A 15,151-nucleotide genomic window follows, 5' to 3' on the forward strand; every position below is an offset into this window, starting at 1 on the left:
GGGAGCTGATGGCTGTGGGCTCCATGCACAGAGGGCACAGAGGCCATGCCAAAGCTGAGACTGGGTCAGAACCAGGCCCAAACTCACAGCACACGCTCCTCGCCCGCCTGCTTCTCTCTGTAAACACCAACTCCCTTTCTGTGGCTCAATTATCTGCAGGGTGCGCAGGAATTAGAAAGGCATGGGCTTTTTTTTCTGCTTTTCCCTCCGTAAATCTCAGACTGAATAGTTTCCATCTGTAACTGTTGGTTTTATATTTTTAAATAGTGAACTAAGAAACATAATGTCTCATTATCTCTGAAATGATTCGAGCATTTGCTGCGTGCAACTCTGTCGATAACAGCACAATGCAGTCATTTTACTTTGTCTGGGGGGAGGGGAGACGCCTCAAGAAAGTTCCTTTTTTTCCTCTACTAACTCTGTATTGCTAGTTATCGGCTGTTTCCACACTGCATAGATCTAATTTAGGTATTTTTTAAAAAAAGATACTTCAGACACTATCCTGGATTGGCAGTTTAGAAAACACATGTGTCTTCAAGCCTTCACTGCAGATCTGAAGCAAATTATTTCTGTAAATGTGTGAAAATTTGACTTTCCTAAAAAATGGCTTGTGGTACATATGTGCTCAAATCTATTCAGGAAAACCACAGTGCCTGACATTTCTTCTCCATTACTTTGCTTGAGACATGAAGAGTCGTTTATAATTTTAGTTTTTTGAAATGACAGTTTCCGTCAATTTGCTTTTTTGAGTACCATGTTTTCTGGTGCTCTGTCATGTAAGGTTTTACCTGGAAGCATTGAGAAAGCAGCTATCTGCCCTGCCATCTGGTGAGGGCTTCTGACTCCTGAGAGTGACTGGGGGTTTCTCACCACAGAAGCTGGAGTCATTGCGAGAGTGTGCTCATTTCATACTGGGCCAGTCACACCTTCACATTTTCACGCTACTATGACAACATGCTACTTTAAAGCACCTTCTTTTTTTTTCTTGGTCAGGCAGTTCTGGGATTTAACTCCTAAGCACACACTGCATTTGAACAAGATAACCTTTTAAAATAGTGTTATAAATAGCACATCACCAAGCGGATTTTCTTTCAATTGCACAGTATCTGAGGACGGAATTCTAGCCAAATGTTGACTGTCTCCTCAATCCCTAAAGTTACTCATTAAAACACACAAAAGACCTGGCATGTTTTTATTAATCTGTTAATCACAACAATATTTATTTGAAAATAAGTCTAAAGCTATTAGGTTGGCACAAAAGTATTTGAGGTTTTTGCATTAAAAGTAATGGCAAAAGGCAGGGCGCAGTGGCTCACGCCTATAATCCCAGCACTTTGGGAGGCCAAGGCGGGTGGATCACGAGGTCAAGAGATCGAGACCATCCTGGTCAACATGGTGAAACCCCGTTTCTACTAAAAATACAAAAATTAGCTGGGCATGGTGGCACGTGCCTGTAGTACCAGCTACTCGGGAGGCTGAGGCAGGAGAATTGCTTGAACCCAGGAGGCGGAGGTTGCGGTGAGCCAAGATCGCGCCATTGCACTCCAGCCTGGGTAACAAGAGAGAAACTCCATCTCAAAAAAAAAAAAAAAAAGTAATGGCAAAAACTGCAGTTACTTTGCACCAACCTGATAATTCATTCAGGCTGTAATTTGCCTTAAGCCAGCTGACAGCTCCAACATCTCATGAACTAGTGGGCCACAGCAGCCAGGGGGCCCTCCTGGGTGTGAACGAGTGTGCTTGAGTGTGACTGTGGCTCTGTGTGAATGTGTGTTTGTGTCTGTGTGTTTGTGTGTGTGAACATGTGTATGTGTGCCTCTGTGTATGTATGTGTCGGTGTGTGCGTGTGTGTTGTCTGTGTATTTGTGCCTCTGTGTGCCAGTGTGTGTATATGTCTAAGTGTGCATCTGTGTATTTGTGTGTGTTGTGTCTGCTGTGGGTCTGTGTGAGTGTGTCTTCACTCCCAACCAAGACATTTTCTAGGGGAGAAGGGAAACCGAGCACAGAAGCTGTGAAGACGGTCTATGTTAGAGACCAGGTGGGAAGACCAGGTGCCAAGTCCGAAGGAGGGGTCGAGCAGAGCTTCCAAGACACAATCCTGCTGCCATCCCCTACCCAAGACCAAGAAGTCACCGCTGCTGAGAGGGACATTTGGTAGATCCCTGGGGCTTCAGGGCTTCTCAAGGACAATATGTAACCCAGTGGATGGATGACCAAGTAGAGATGGAAATGCAGGAAGCAGAACCAAACCAACTGCCTGTCATCCAGTGTTCACCCTGGCTCCTCACTCTCATAGCACCCAAGGGAGGAGAACCCCACTGCTGTCAGTGGGTGACGTCACCACCCAGTTTCACATCTGTGGGATCTTCCAGAGGAGCAATTTGTCACCATGCTGAACAAACAAACAAAACACAAAAATGAAAAACAAACAAACACAGAGAAAGAGCAATTATATTTAGTAGAGCTTCTATTATGAGCTGACCATATGTTATCTCACTTAATCCTAAACCAATCCCGTCAGGTCAGCCTGTCTTTAGAAGAAATTCAAGAGTTGGGAAACATATCTGCAGTGGGGCAGCTGGTTAAATGGCAAAGATCAGCCTCAAACCCAGGCTGGCCTTCAAAAGCAGGACCTGTTTTGATGGCAATGAATGACACTGAATAATGACATCAGTTTAATGCCTGTTATGACAGGTGATGGATCGCAGGCCCCACAGGCTAGCTTCCAAGAACAGTAAATAGGGAACTGCAAAAAATCCTCAAGCCCTTTGCTGCAAATTCTATTTCTGAGGCATGATGGCTACATCTCTCATCTCGGGCCATCTTCCCTCCAGAGCCCTTAGAATATGTCAAGGAATCCTGGAGCTGGGAAGGAGATACACAATTTCCCATCAGCTTAAACTTTGCAACTCAAATGTCGCTTTGAGATTTGGAAATGATCGTGTGAACGTCAGAGTGTTCTGGGCTTTGGTGAGTCCCACTGGACTCCGAACTGTGAGGGTTTCCTTGTGTTCAGCCTCCCTTCTTGTGTCAAGAAGGGAAGATCACCGAGTGAATGGAGTGAATGGAAAAGACGCGAGCAGACACTTTGACAAAACCCACACAGAGGTTAGCTCGTGTTTGGTCCATGCCCAGGGCTTTGGTGCCACAGAGACAAATCCTGGAGGACGTTCCAGGAGGAGGGACTGGCCTTTCTGGAATTTTCTTTCTAGGAGAGCTTCAAGCAGGACTTGCGGTGTTCTGCTCTTTATCTCATAAACAAAACTGTAAAACAGGGATGTTGTAGTGGCTGCAGAATTGTAAAGTATACAGGAGCTGAAGGGGCTTTTGAAACTGCAGAAACTGCTCTGTGCAGTGGCTGACCTGGTCTCCTCCATTGGAGTCAAGTACTCTACCACGGCGTTGGAACAGAAGGGCCTTCCCAGCCACGCACAAATGCTGTGTTTTAAAAAAACTCATTTCTGGCCGGGTGCGGTGGCTCAAGCCTGTAATCCCAGCACTTTGGGAGGCTGAGGTGGGTGGATCACAAAGTCAAGAGATCGAGACCATCCTGGTCAACCTGGTGAAACCCCGTCTCTAATAAAACTACAAAAAATTAGCTGGGCATGGTGGCGCGTGCCTGTAATCCCAGCTACTCAGGAGGCTGAGGCAGGAGAATTGCCTGAACCCAGGAGGCGGAGGTTGCGGTGAGCCGAGATCGCGCCATTGCACTCCAGCCTGGGTAACAAGAGCGAAACTCCATCTCAAAAAAAAAAAAAACAAAAAACTCATTTCTTCCAACAAGTTCCACGTAGGTCCTTATGACCTCCCTGCAGCTTACATTTGAGGTTACCTATAAACAAATGTTATCTAATAAAAACATTTCAATGTGTACATAAAGAAATACCTCAATGGATATCAAATCCTTAAATGTCTTTTAAAATTAAGACTAAAAAAGAGACTGTTTATCATTTTGATAACGACATCCTGCACATGCTTCCTGGCAGATAACACTGCACCTCACTTCGAGCCATCACCTCACTTTTTATTTTTTACTAAAAAAAAAATTCTGATCAACACATAATAATTGCACCTATCTGTGGGGCACACAGCGATGTTTTCCTACATACAATGTAAAGTGAGCGTCTCAGCATAATTCGCATGCCCATCATCTCAACCTTTCTCATTTGTGTTGAGACTATTCAGTATCCCCCTCCTAGCTATCTGAAACTATAGAGTATATAGTCATATAGCATCAAGTCATCCTTCTAGCTATTTGAAACTATGTAATATGTACTTATATAGTTAACTATATATGTATAATTATTATATAGCAATAACGTTATAGTATGTGATTAACTATAGTCATCTACTACAGAACACTAAAACTTATCTAGCTGTAATTCTCCTCTTTTAATGAAGCCCCCTTATCCTTCCCCTCCCAGTCCATTCTCAGCTTCTAGCATCCTCTGTTTTTCTTCTTCCTTCAATGAGACCAACTTTTTTCTTTAGCTTCCACATATGAATGAGACTACGTGGTGTTTAATTTTCTGTTTCTGGCTTACTTCACTTAACATAATGTCCTCTAGTTCAATCCGTGTTGCCACAAATGACAGGATTTAATTCCTATGGCTACACATAATATTCCTTTGTGCACACGTACTGCATTTCTGCATCCACTCATCTGTTGTCAGATACCTCGGCTGATTCCGACATCTCTTGGCTGTTATGAATATGGCTGCAATAAACATGGAAGATGCAGGTATCTCCTGGACATACTGATTTTCTTTTAGTTAGATAAATGCCCAGTAGAGAGACTGCTAGGTCCTATTTCTATTTGTGTTTCTGAGGAACCTTCATACTGTTTTCCACAGTGGTTGAACTAGTTAATATTTCCATCAACAGTGTACGAGAGTTCCCTTTTCTCTGCCCTCTAGCCAGAATTTGTGTTTTTGTCTTTTTAATAATCGCCATCCTAACCAGGGTGAGATGATACCCCACTGTGGTTTTGATTCACCTTTTCCTGATGATTAGTGATGGTGAGCATTTTTTCATGTATTTCTTGTTCATATATGTGTCTTCCTTTAAGAAATGTCTGTTCAAGTCATTTGCTCACTTAACTGGATTGCTTATTCTTTTGCTGTTGAGTTCCTTGTATACGATGGATATTACGCCTCTGTCAGATGAAGAGTTTGCGGTTATTGTCTCACTTTCTGTAGGCTGTCTTTTCTCTGTGTTGTTTTCTTTGCTGTGTGGAAGCTTTGTGGTTTGATATAATTCCAGTTGTTTATGTTTGCTTTTGTTGTCTGTACTTTTGAGATTCACAAAAATCTTAAGATCATAAAAATTCGTAAGATCTTTCCCTAGACCAATGTCTTGAAGCATTTCCCCTGTTTTCTTCTATTACTTTTACAGATTGGGGTCTTACATTTAGGTCTTTGATTCATTTTGAGCTGACTTTTGTACTAAGTGAGAGGTGGGGATCTAATTTCATTCTCCAACACCTCTTCATGATAAAAAAAACTCTCAGTAAGTTAACTGGAAGAAAGTATCCCAACATAATAAAATCCAACTATGTCAGACCCACAGCTAATATCATACTGAACAGAAGGAGAGAAAAGCTTTTCCCCTAAGAGCTGGGAAAGGACAAGGAAACTCTCTCTCACCACCCTTATGGACCATGGTACTGGAAATCCTGCCAGAGCAGCCAGGCAAGAGAAATTAATAAAGCACATTCAAATTGGAAAGGAGAAAGTTAAATTGTTTCTGTTGTAGATCATATAATCTTACATAGAGATAAACTTAAAGATCCCACAAAAGCCGGGCGCGGTGGCTCAAGCCTGTAATCCCAGCACTTTGGGAGGCCGAGGTGGGTGAATCACGAGGTCGAGAGATCGAGACCATTCTGGTCAACATGGTGAAACCCCGTCTCTACTAAAAATACAAAAAAGTAGCTGGGCATGGTGGCGCTTGCCTGTAATCCCAGCTACTCAGGAGGCTGAGGCAGGAGAATTGCTTGAACCCAGGAGGCGGAGATTGCAGTGAGCCGAGATCGTGCCATTGCACTCCAGCCTGGGTAACAAGAGCGAAACTCCTCTCAAAAAAAAAAACAAAAAAAAAAAAACCTCACAAAAATAAAACTGTTAGAACTGACAAATTCAATAATGTTGCAGGATACAAAATTAATACACGAAAATCTGCAGCATTTCTATATAAGAACAATAGAGTAGCTGAAAAAAGAATTTTAAAGGCAGTATCATTTGCAATAGCTCCCAAAACAATACCTATGAATAAATTTCACCACGGAGGTAGAAGAGCTTGCCTTTTCATTTCGTCCTTTCTTTCTCTTTCTCTCATATTCTCTTGCCTCTCAGGCTTAGCAGGCACTATTGAAACCCAGTACATTAAAATGGAAATAAAATAGACATCTATCTCTTTTGTATGCTATGATAAAAGCATAACCATGAACACATGTTTAATTAGATCATTTTGGAGTTCTTGAACTTATTTATGAATGACATTCAGGGCCTCTGGGGCTTGAGCTAAAGTATCAGGACTATAATCATGTCCCCATCCTCTCCAGATCCCACTGAAATAAAACTACAGTATTATGAGAATAACCATATGACAGGAATTGAATGGGGAGTCACTACCATACACAAGACTTCAATAAGGTTCTAGAAAACAGAAGTGGGTGGCAGAGGGCTACATAAGGTCAGCAGGCCAAGAAGTGTGCAGCCTGGGCACACAGAAAGTGAGGTTCAGAAGAGGTGGGCATCAGTCTACCCAGGGCTCAGATCGGCACACAGACTGGAGCATAGGAGTTGGAAAGGGCTGAAGACAGGGAAGAAGCTGAAGTTCTATCTCTGGGGGGACTACACCAGTCAAAACCTAACCCTCTTTCCCCTTGTATACCCATCAGCCATGAAGCTCAGGCATTTATGATCCAGCAAAACACTCCTCCCAAAAACACTCTCCTCTAAAGAAACTAGAGAAAATGTTGGAGACAGTATCTTTCATTGGTTAAATGTGCAGCCCATGGCCAGCTCCCTGCACACTTACCCTAAATGATTTGCCCTTTAGGGAGTCCTGGATAGAATTCCTACCACGAAGAGATCGGTCGTCACAAAGCCTAGGAAACCACAGACACCCAGGTACCACCAGCATAAAAGAGCCAGAAATGAGTGAAACTAACCAGAAAACTCAAGTGAAACACACAACTAAGTCTGAAACACAGTGGAATTATCTTCAAAGGCCCAAGAGAAAGGTATACCAAGATTTCTATATTGAGTGAAATTATTAATCAAGTGTATGAGAAGATTAAAGAAAGTTGAGAGAGTCAAAGACTCAGAAAGGTGACCTTCTACACATTCCTCAAGACATTACTATAGGATGTGCTCCAGAAAAACTAAGAAATAAATCTAGAAAGTATGAGAATGAAATTCACAAAAAGTGGGGCACCCAGGATCAACCTTAACACATGAGCTAAGCAAGCTTTGACTGGTTATTTGTAGTCTAGAGGTCTCTGTTCAACAGTCCAGTAGATTTTCCTTCAACTTCTTCACATGCAATGAAATACAAAATATTTGACATTTCTGAAATGGCATACAATTTATCCCATGGATATGTATTTACTAAGGTCTACATGACACATACTGAGTTCCTAAGTGCAGAAATTTACAATGTGAAATTAAATTACCTGTGACTTACTAAGGATAGTATGGATAAACAGTCAATGTTTAAATTTTTATATGGGCACAAAAAAGAGTGATAGTGAAGCAAAATCATTAATGGCTTAAAAAATTTGTATCCCAATTGAGAACAATTATACATTACTTTGAAGTTCCATCTTTAACCCATAGATAAATTCTGTATTCACACATATAGCCATTCAAGAATTCACTCACTCTAAGTATTTATTGAACAGCTGGGAGAGCCTAGATATTATACTAAACACTAGTTATAAAAACATAATACGTATGCTCTCGTGTTCAGGCTGTCAGAGAAGACACAGACATAAAGCAATAGCTAAAGCCAGAACTGCAAGAAAAAGGTAGAGACACCATGAAAATATGAGTACGGTTCATTTGCTTATTTAAATAACGGGGTTCATTTACATATTTGCAGGTGTTTCATACCTGAAGACCATCTACCAGTTTCCCCTTCTTGTGAAATGTTCTTGGAAAATTTTTAGTAATTGTTGAGATTTTGGAATGCATTACTGGTAGCTCATTTTATTTAGAGCATAGTCAACCAAAATAAGATTAAAAGTATTCAGAAGCAAATATAACCATAACTTTTAATTTACCGGGGCAAAGTATAATCTTATTTGCAATTGTCAGCTTCAATTCTTTTACTCAGCTGTAATTTTTTTCACGTTCTCTATTTTTTTTTAACAAGTTACTACTTAATGATGGGTTTTAGATTCATACCAAATGTATCAATCACTAATCTTCGGCAATCTTCCCTTTTCTGTTTGCCTTCTTATAAACTCTAGTAGTTCTGAATCTTAATTTCTAGAAGCTGTTTTATAGACTAATAGATAACATAGTACTTTTTTAAAACGCTGAAGGTGAGTGCTTGCTGACATTTGCAGAATAAAAAAAGATGCTCAGCTGGGCGTGGTGGCTCAAGCCTGTAATCCCAGCACTTTGGGAGGCCGAGGCGGGTGGATCACGAGGTCAAGAGATCGAGACCATCCTGGTCAACATGGTGAAACCCCGTCTCTACTATAAATACAAAAAATTAGCTGGGCATGGTGGCACGTACCTGTAATCCTAGCTACTCAGGAAGCTGAGGCAGGAGAATTGCTTGAACCCAGGAGGCGGAGGTTGCGGTGAGCCAAGATCGCGCCATTGCACTCCAGCCTGGGTAACAAGAGCGAAACTCCATCTCAAAAAAAAAAAAAAAAAGATGCTCAAGATTCAGTCACTATTTCCAATAACTGAGTCTAGGAGGGAAGATAAACATTCATAAACAGCTGTAATACAAGACAAAAGATACAAACTCAGAGAGCTAACCTCCCAAGCACCATTCTGCAGGAAGTTAAACAACTTTCATTTCTGACTCCGGCTATAAACTCTGTCCACCTCTGCACACCCCACAGTGGCAATGGGATGTGGACATGGAAGTCAATCCCTTCCCTCAGAAGCTCACAGACTGAGGAGAAGGGCATGGGGACCACCAAGACTACAGGATCCACAGCACCCAGGTAGACCAATGGGGAATCCTCAGGATCCACAAGGAGGACACCAGATAATTGCTGCAGAAAGTGAGAGAGGACAGTGAGGATGCTGTTCCAGGCACTGGGGAAGTTGGAGAGACAGGTGTGCAGGCTCTCAGCTAATGCAAGGGAGGACACACTCCTGGCTAACTCGGAAGGGCACGGGGAAAGCAGCAGCACCCGGGCAAGTGGCTATCCCCACAGGGGTCCCACAGTACTTCCTAGTGCCAAGGGCAGCTGGCCAGAGAGCACAGTAAAGCACTAAAGGGCCCTCTGCAGACCTTGCAGCCCACAGCAGCCTCTTTGGAGATGGGACTATAGCTCACCTCATCTCCCTGGTACCAGGTTCTGATGATAATCCTTGGAAGCAAGTCTGTCATCTCCTCTTGCAGTTCTGTTTGTGACTCTCACACATCAGAGGTCATGCTCCAGGCTCTGGGCTCAGAGCCCCGGGTTCAGATCCCAGCCCGTCACTCTGTGCAAGGCTGCAGAGCTGCCCTGTGAGCTCCTGGACCCCCTCCTCCTCCACTGGCCACCTGACAGTCAGTGACCTCAGGCACGTAACTTCCAGTCCCTCACCTCCATTTCCAGGTCTACACAGCAGAGGTCATGGTGGCCCTCATCTCAGAGAGTTGCACTGTGGAGCACCCACTGAGAGTCACCTTTCCTTTTGAACTTTCCTTACCAAAGCTGGGTGACTAAGCAAGCTAAATCCTTCCTGTGCCTCACTTTCCTCGTTACTCACAATGTAAGTGGGGGGACATTAAACAATCCATGTCAAGTTACCAGGAAATGCTGTGGTCTTCACACGTTTCCACTGAACCTGGCTTTATGATATCAGCTCCATATTTACTGTGATTGTCCACAGCCTTCTTACCTCCTGCCGGCCAGATCTTACAATATTTAATCCATTATTGTTCTAATAAGCACAATTGAATGCACATTGATTTACATGGTTTTGCTGAGTGTGTCAGGACAAAGAAGTGTCCTGCCCAAAGATAAATTCTGTATCACACATATAGTCATTCAAGAATTCATTCACTCAGTAAGCATTTATTGAATAGCCAGGAGGGTCTAGACATTATATTAAATACTAGTTATAAAAAAGGAATACATATGCTCTTGTGTTCAGGCTGTCAGAGAAGACACAGACTCCCCAAAGAGGCCAAATCCCTGGAATCTACAAATGTGGCTTGATGCAGAAAACAGATCTTTGCAGACATCATTAAATTCAGCATGTTGAGATGGCTTGTCCTGCATTATCCAAGTGGTCCTACATCCAGTGACAAGTGTTCTTACATGGGAAGTGAGAGATGCACTTGACCCCAACAGAAGGGGAGTTGGCAACGTGACCACAGAGGAGAGACTGCAGTGACACAGCAACAGAAGCCGAAAGGGGCCAGGAACAGACGCTTCTCTGGAACCTCTGGAGAAAGCATGGACCTGGCCATGTCTCAGTGCAGATATCCGGCCCCCAGACTCTTGAGAGAGTTCATTTCAGTTGTTTTAAGCCACTAAGTGCGTGATGTTTGTTACAGCAGCCACATGAGACTAATATACTCCGTTCGAGACTAATTTTCTACTCTGACTCATTAGATGCCTTAAATCTGCATTGTATAGCTATAATTTGTTACAAAGACAGCAATTTGAAAGTTAACTCCAAAATAATCTGGCTTTACGTCTTCCTCTGCATCAACATAGGTTTCAACAAAGTGGTTCAGTCGAAATTATGAGGCCCTGAGCATGGTGAGCAAAAGTCAAGCCTGGAACCAAAGGAACCGCAGACAAATCCCAGCTCCTCTCTCCTCTCCCTCGAAGCTTCAGTCTCATCTGTACAGCAGGGTGCTCACAGAAATGGCCTCCATGGTGGTGCACTATTCGGAGGAAAAACTTACTGCCAAATAAGGGCCTGCAGAGTGCCCGGAGAGCAGGTACAGGCAGCAGGCACAATTATTAGCCCATCTTCCAGGTTAGAAAACTGAGGCTTAGAGGTGCTGGATAATTCACCCAAGTCCCTTAGCTATTAGGTTTCAGAATTTGGAACCAGATCTCATTACCAAGGCACACTGCAGCATGGCTTCCAACATTCCCTGCTCTAGCATATTTCCTCCAACTTTTTATCAAGAACATTTTCAAATATAAAGAGACGTTTAAAGGATCGGTGAACACCCAAACACCCTGCACCGGGATTCGAAAATGACCATTTTACTGTATTTGCTTTGTGGCATATAAATCCATCCATCCATGCATCAATCACGGATCCATCCTTCAAGCCATCTGCCCCTCCCTCCTCCTTCTCTTCTTCCTTTCCCCCCTCCCCCTCTCAATTTCTTGAAGTTTCAAAGCACACGCATGCCTTAGCATGCTTCCTCACTGAACAGTGCAGCTTGCATGTTATTACTATGAGTTCAATATTTGTCTATGGCTCTCTTTTTGGTGGGGGAGAGGGAGGCAAAATTTGCAGAAAGTTAAATGCATAAGTCTTAAGCATACCAATCAGTTAGGATAAATGCAATATTCTGTGTAACCCAAACCTCTATCCAGACATTAAACATGCCCGCCTGGTCAAGAGAGTCCCCTCATACCCTTTCAAGTCAATCTCTACCCCTGCTCATCATGGCAACTGACATGCTGGTTTTCACTAAACATCAGTGGTGCCTGTTCTAAAACATAATCAGAATGAATCCTGCAGTGGGCATTCTTGAGTGAGAGGCTTCTTCACGCAGCCGAAGGTGTCCGAGACACATCACGATGCTGCAGGTTCTTCTGCTGACGAGCAGCCTCTCATCACACCATTCACCACATCTTCTGGTCATGGACTCCTGGACAGGCTCCAGGTTTTGACTATTACGGATAAACTGCTATGAACGAGGTTGACCAAATCTCTTTGTGGCCATATTCTATTAATTCTTTTGGTTAAATGCCTGGAAAATGGAAGAGCTGAGTCCGAGGGTAGTGAATGTTTCATTTTATTAAAAATAACCAGACTTTTTTCCAAAGAGCTAGTAGCATTTTACCCTCCCACCCAATAGTGGAGGGAAGTTCTGATGGTTCACAACACGTCCTTGTCAACGCTTGGTAATGTCTTCTTAATTTCAGCCATTCCAGTGGATTTTATTTCACATGTCTCTGAGGACAACCAATGTTGAAAACGGTTTTAAGTGCTTATCAGTCATTTGCATATCTTTTTTGTGACTTGTCCGTTCAAATATGTTGTTTATTTTTAATTTTTTCAAAATATTTTTATCATTGACTTCTATATGTCATTTTTATATCCTGGATACTCGTTCAATACTAGATGGGTGTTTTTTTTTAAGTATTTTCTCTCAATCTGTGACTTGTTTATTCATGTTCTTAGTGTTGCCTTTTCATAAAGTTTTAAATTTGATGCAATCTAATTAATCACTTTTTTTTAACATTTCTGCTTTTTGTTTCCCACCCAAGAACCCCCCTGTACACCCCCATCATAATGATTTTCTCCTGGTTTTTTTTCCTGAAAGTTCTGTAGTCCTGCTTTTTCACGTAGTCTATCATCTGTCTTTACTTACTTGTATGTATAATACGAGGTAGGGCTGAGTTTCTCCCTCCCTCCCTCCCTCCCTCTGTCTGTCCTTCCTTCCTTCCCTTTCTCCCTCCCTCCTCCCTTTCATTTCTCTTTTCTTTTCTTCTTTCTTTTCTCTCTCTCCTTCCTTCCTGCCTGCCTGTATGCCTCCTTTCTTGCCAGGTGTCCCAGCATCATTTGTTGAAGACTCTCCTCTCCCCATTATATTTCTCTGAAACTCCACTTCTGTGTATGGAAAAAGCCATAAGAGAACATTGTTTCCACCCCACTAACAAGAAGAAATCAGCTAGTCAACAAAATCCTACTTTTCTTTAGCCTTTAAAGAGCAAGGGCCATAGGTGCCCAAAACATCTGAAGGGAAATCGTACCACAGATTGTTTTGCCTTTGGAGAAGTAGGAGGAGGAGCTGCCACAGAAGAAAGTAGCTTCCACTGCAACAATCTGTTAATGGGAAAGTGTGGGCTGGACCACAGTTTGGAATAAATGGGATCCCATTCTTACCTGCAAGCTTTTCTCCACAGGCTTCTACCAGGTGCTGACAGGGAAGATCGGTGGGTAAGGCAGTAGGCCCCAGACCCCCGCTACCTGCATCCCTGGACCCCTCCTCTAAGGAAGACAAAGCCTCTCAGTGCAGGGCAGCAGGATGCTCCCTCAGGCCCAGGTCCTGCATGCCAAGAAGCAAGGATCTTCTCTTCCTGGGAGAGGGGCAGGAAACTCCCTCCCACCTACACCTCTCCTCTAACAGATACAGACAGTTTGGCATGGTGAAGGAGAAGAGGGAGGGACACTGAGAAAACCCCAGCCCCAAAGCCCAAAGGCACAGGCCCATCCTGAGATGAAAACTGAAAACACACCCTATCCTCACCCGGAGCCCTTCTCCTCCCCCACACACTTCCATCACAACAGATGTGGAGCAATGGTCAAAGTGGGTGTGGAACAGGAGCACTGAAGGGCACCTGGGCACCCCCGTCTCTATGTTAAATGCAAGGTAGCAGCAGCCCACTGCTGGAGTGTTTTAACAAGTCTTACATGCATAGCAATGACAAAAACAAAACCTAGCTCGACTACTGACTGACCAGGCAGACCAGATCCTAGACGGGGACTGGCGAATCACAGCTAGCCAGCCACATCTGGCTGGTCACTTGTTTTTGTAAATAAAGTTTTAACGACAGGAGACAGGACAGCCATGGCCATTCATTTACTTGTTGTCTATGGCTGGCTTAGGGATACACTGGCAGAGTCAACAAGTTACAACAAAGATATTGTGGCTCACAAAGCCTAAGGTATTTACTTATGTGGCCCTTTACAGGCAAAAGTTTGCCAGTCCCTACCCTATAATGACAGCTAGAGAGAAGGGAGGTGCTCATTTTTAGGAGGAATTTCTACTTACCATAAGTCTCTACTATTCTGCTCAACATATGTTCCATTTAATCAAGTATTAAAAGACACACAAAAAGCAAGGCAAACAACACATTGTTACGAGACAATAAAATTGGACCCAGAGATTATCAAGATACTGAAACTATCAAAGAAGGACTTAAAATGGCTATGACTGATAGATTAAAATGTAGTGGGGAAAATAAAGACAATAAAAAGATGGGGAACTGCAGCAGAAAGAAACTATGAGAAAGAATAAAACAGAAATGTAAGCAATATAAAAAAATACTATCACATCTAAGGAATCCTGTCAATGGTCTCATCAGCAGACAGGATTCAGCATAGGAAAGAGTCAGTGAATTTGAAGATGGGTCAATAGAAATTATAAAGACAGAAACACATTCAGCAAAAAGGGTGAAAAAATGAAATGGAGCATCTGAAATCTGCGGGACAATATCCAACTGTTTAGCACACATGCAGTTGGAGTTCCAGAAGGAGAAGAGAAAGAGAATGGGACAGAAGACATAATTGAAGTTACAGTGATCAAGAACTTTCCAAGATTTAGTGAAATACAACAAACCACAGATACAAGAACTCAGTAAACCACACACAGGGATTGCTTTAGTACCTTTTTGAATATTTTTTTTAAAAAAGTATATAAGAATAAAGGTATTTCTGAGCTCCATATTCTGTTATATTGATTTCACTGTATCTACACCAATGTCACATAGTCATGTTCAATTTCGCTTTAAGTTTTGAAACACATAAAACTTTCAACCTTCAGAACTGGTTTAGGTATAGCTCTCTTGAACATTTTCTATACATTTTAAAGTCATCAGGACAATTTCAACAAAAAAGCCTGCTGAGATTTTGATGAGAAGTGTGTGGAATGCACAGACCAACTTACAGAGAACCAATATCTTAATCACAGATGTGGTAGAGCTTGTACCTATGGATAGTCCACAGAGAGCTTCTTCTGAAGCCCCTGTTGTGAGGTGAGCTTTACAGCT

General features: G+C 42.7%; 1 long non-coding RNA gene across 2 annotated transcripts in view; it reads right to left on the reverse strand.

Annotated features, from left to right (window-relative positions):
* The window catches only part of LOC141585466 (uncharacterized), a 36,619-nt gene that overhangs the window by 17,417 nt on the left and 4,051 nt on the right, over positions 1 to 15,151 (reverse strand). The gene's annotated exons all lie outside the window — the stretch shown is intronic.

This window comes from Saimiri boliviensis, chromosome 8, assembly GCF_048565385.1.
Source record: "Saimiri boliviensis isolate mSaiBol1 chromosome 8, mSaiBol1.pri, whole genome shotgun sequence".
Taxonomy (NCBI): domain Eukaryota; kingdom Metazoa; phylum Chordata; class Mammalia; order Primates; family Cebidae; genus Saimiri; species Saimiri boliviensis.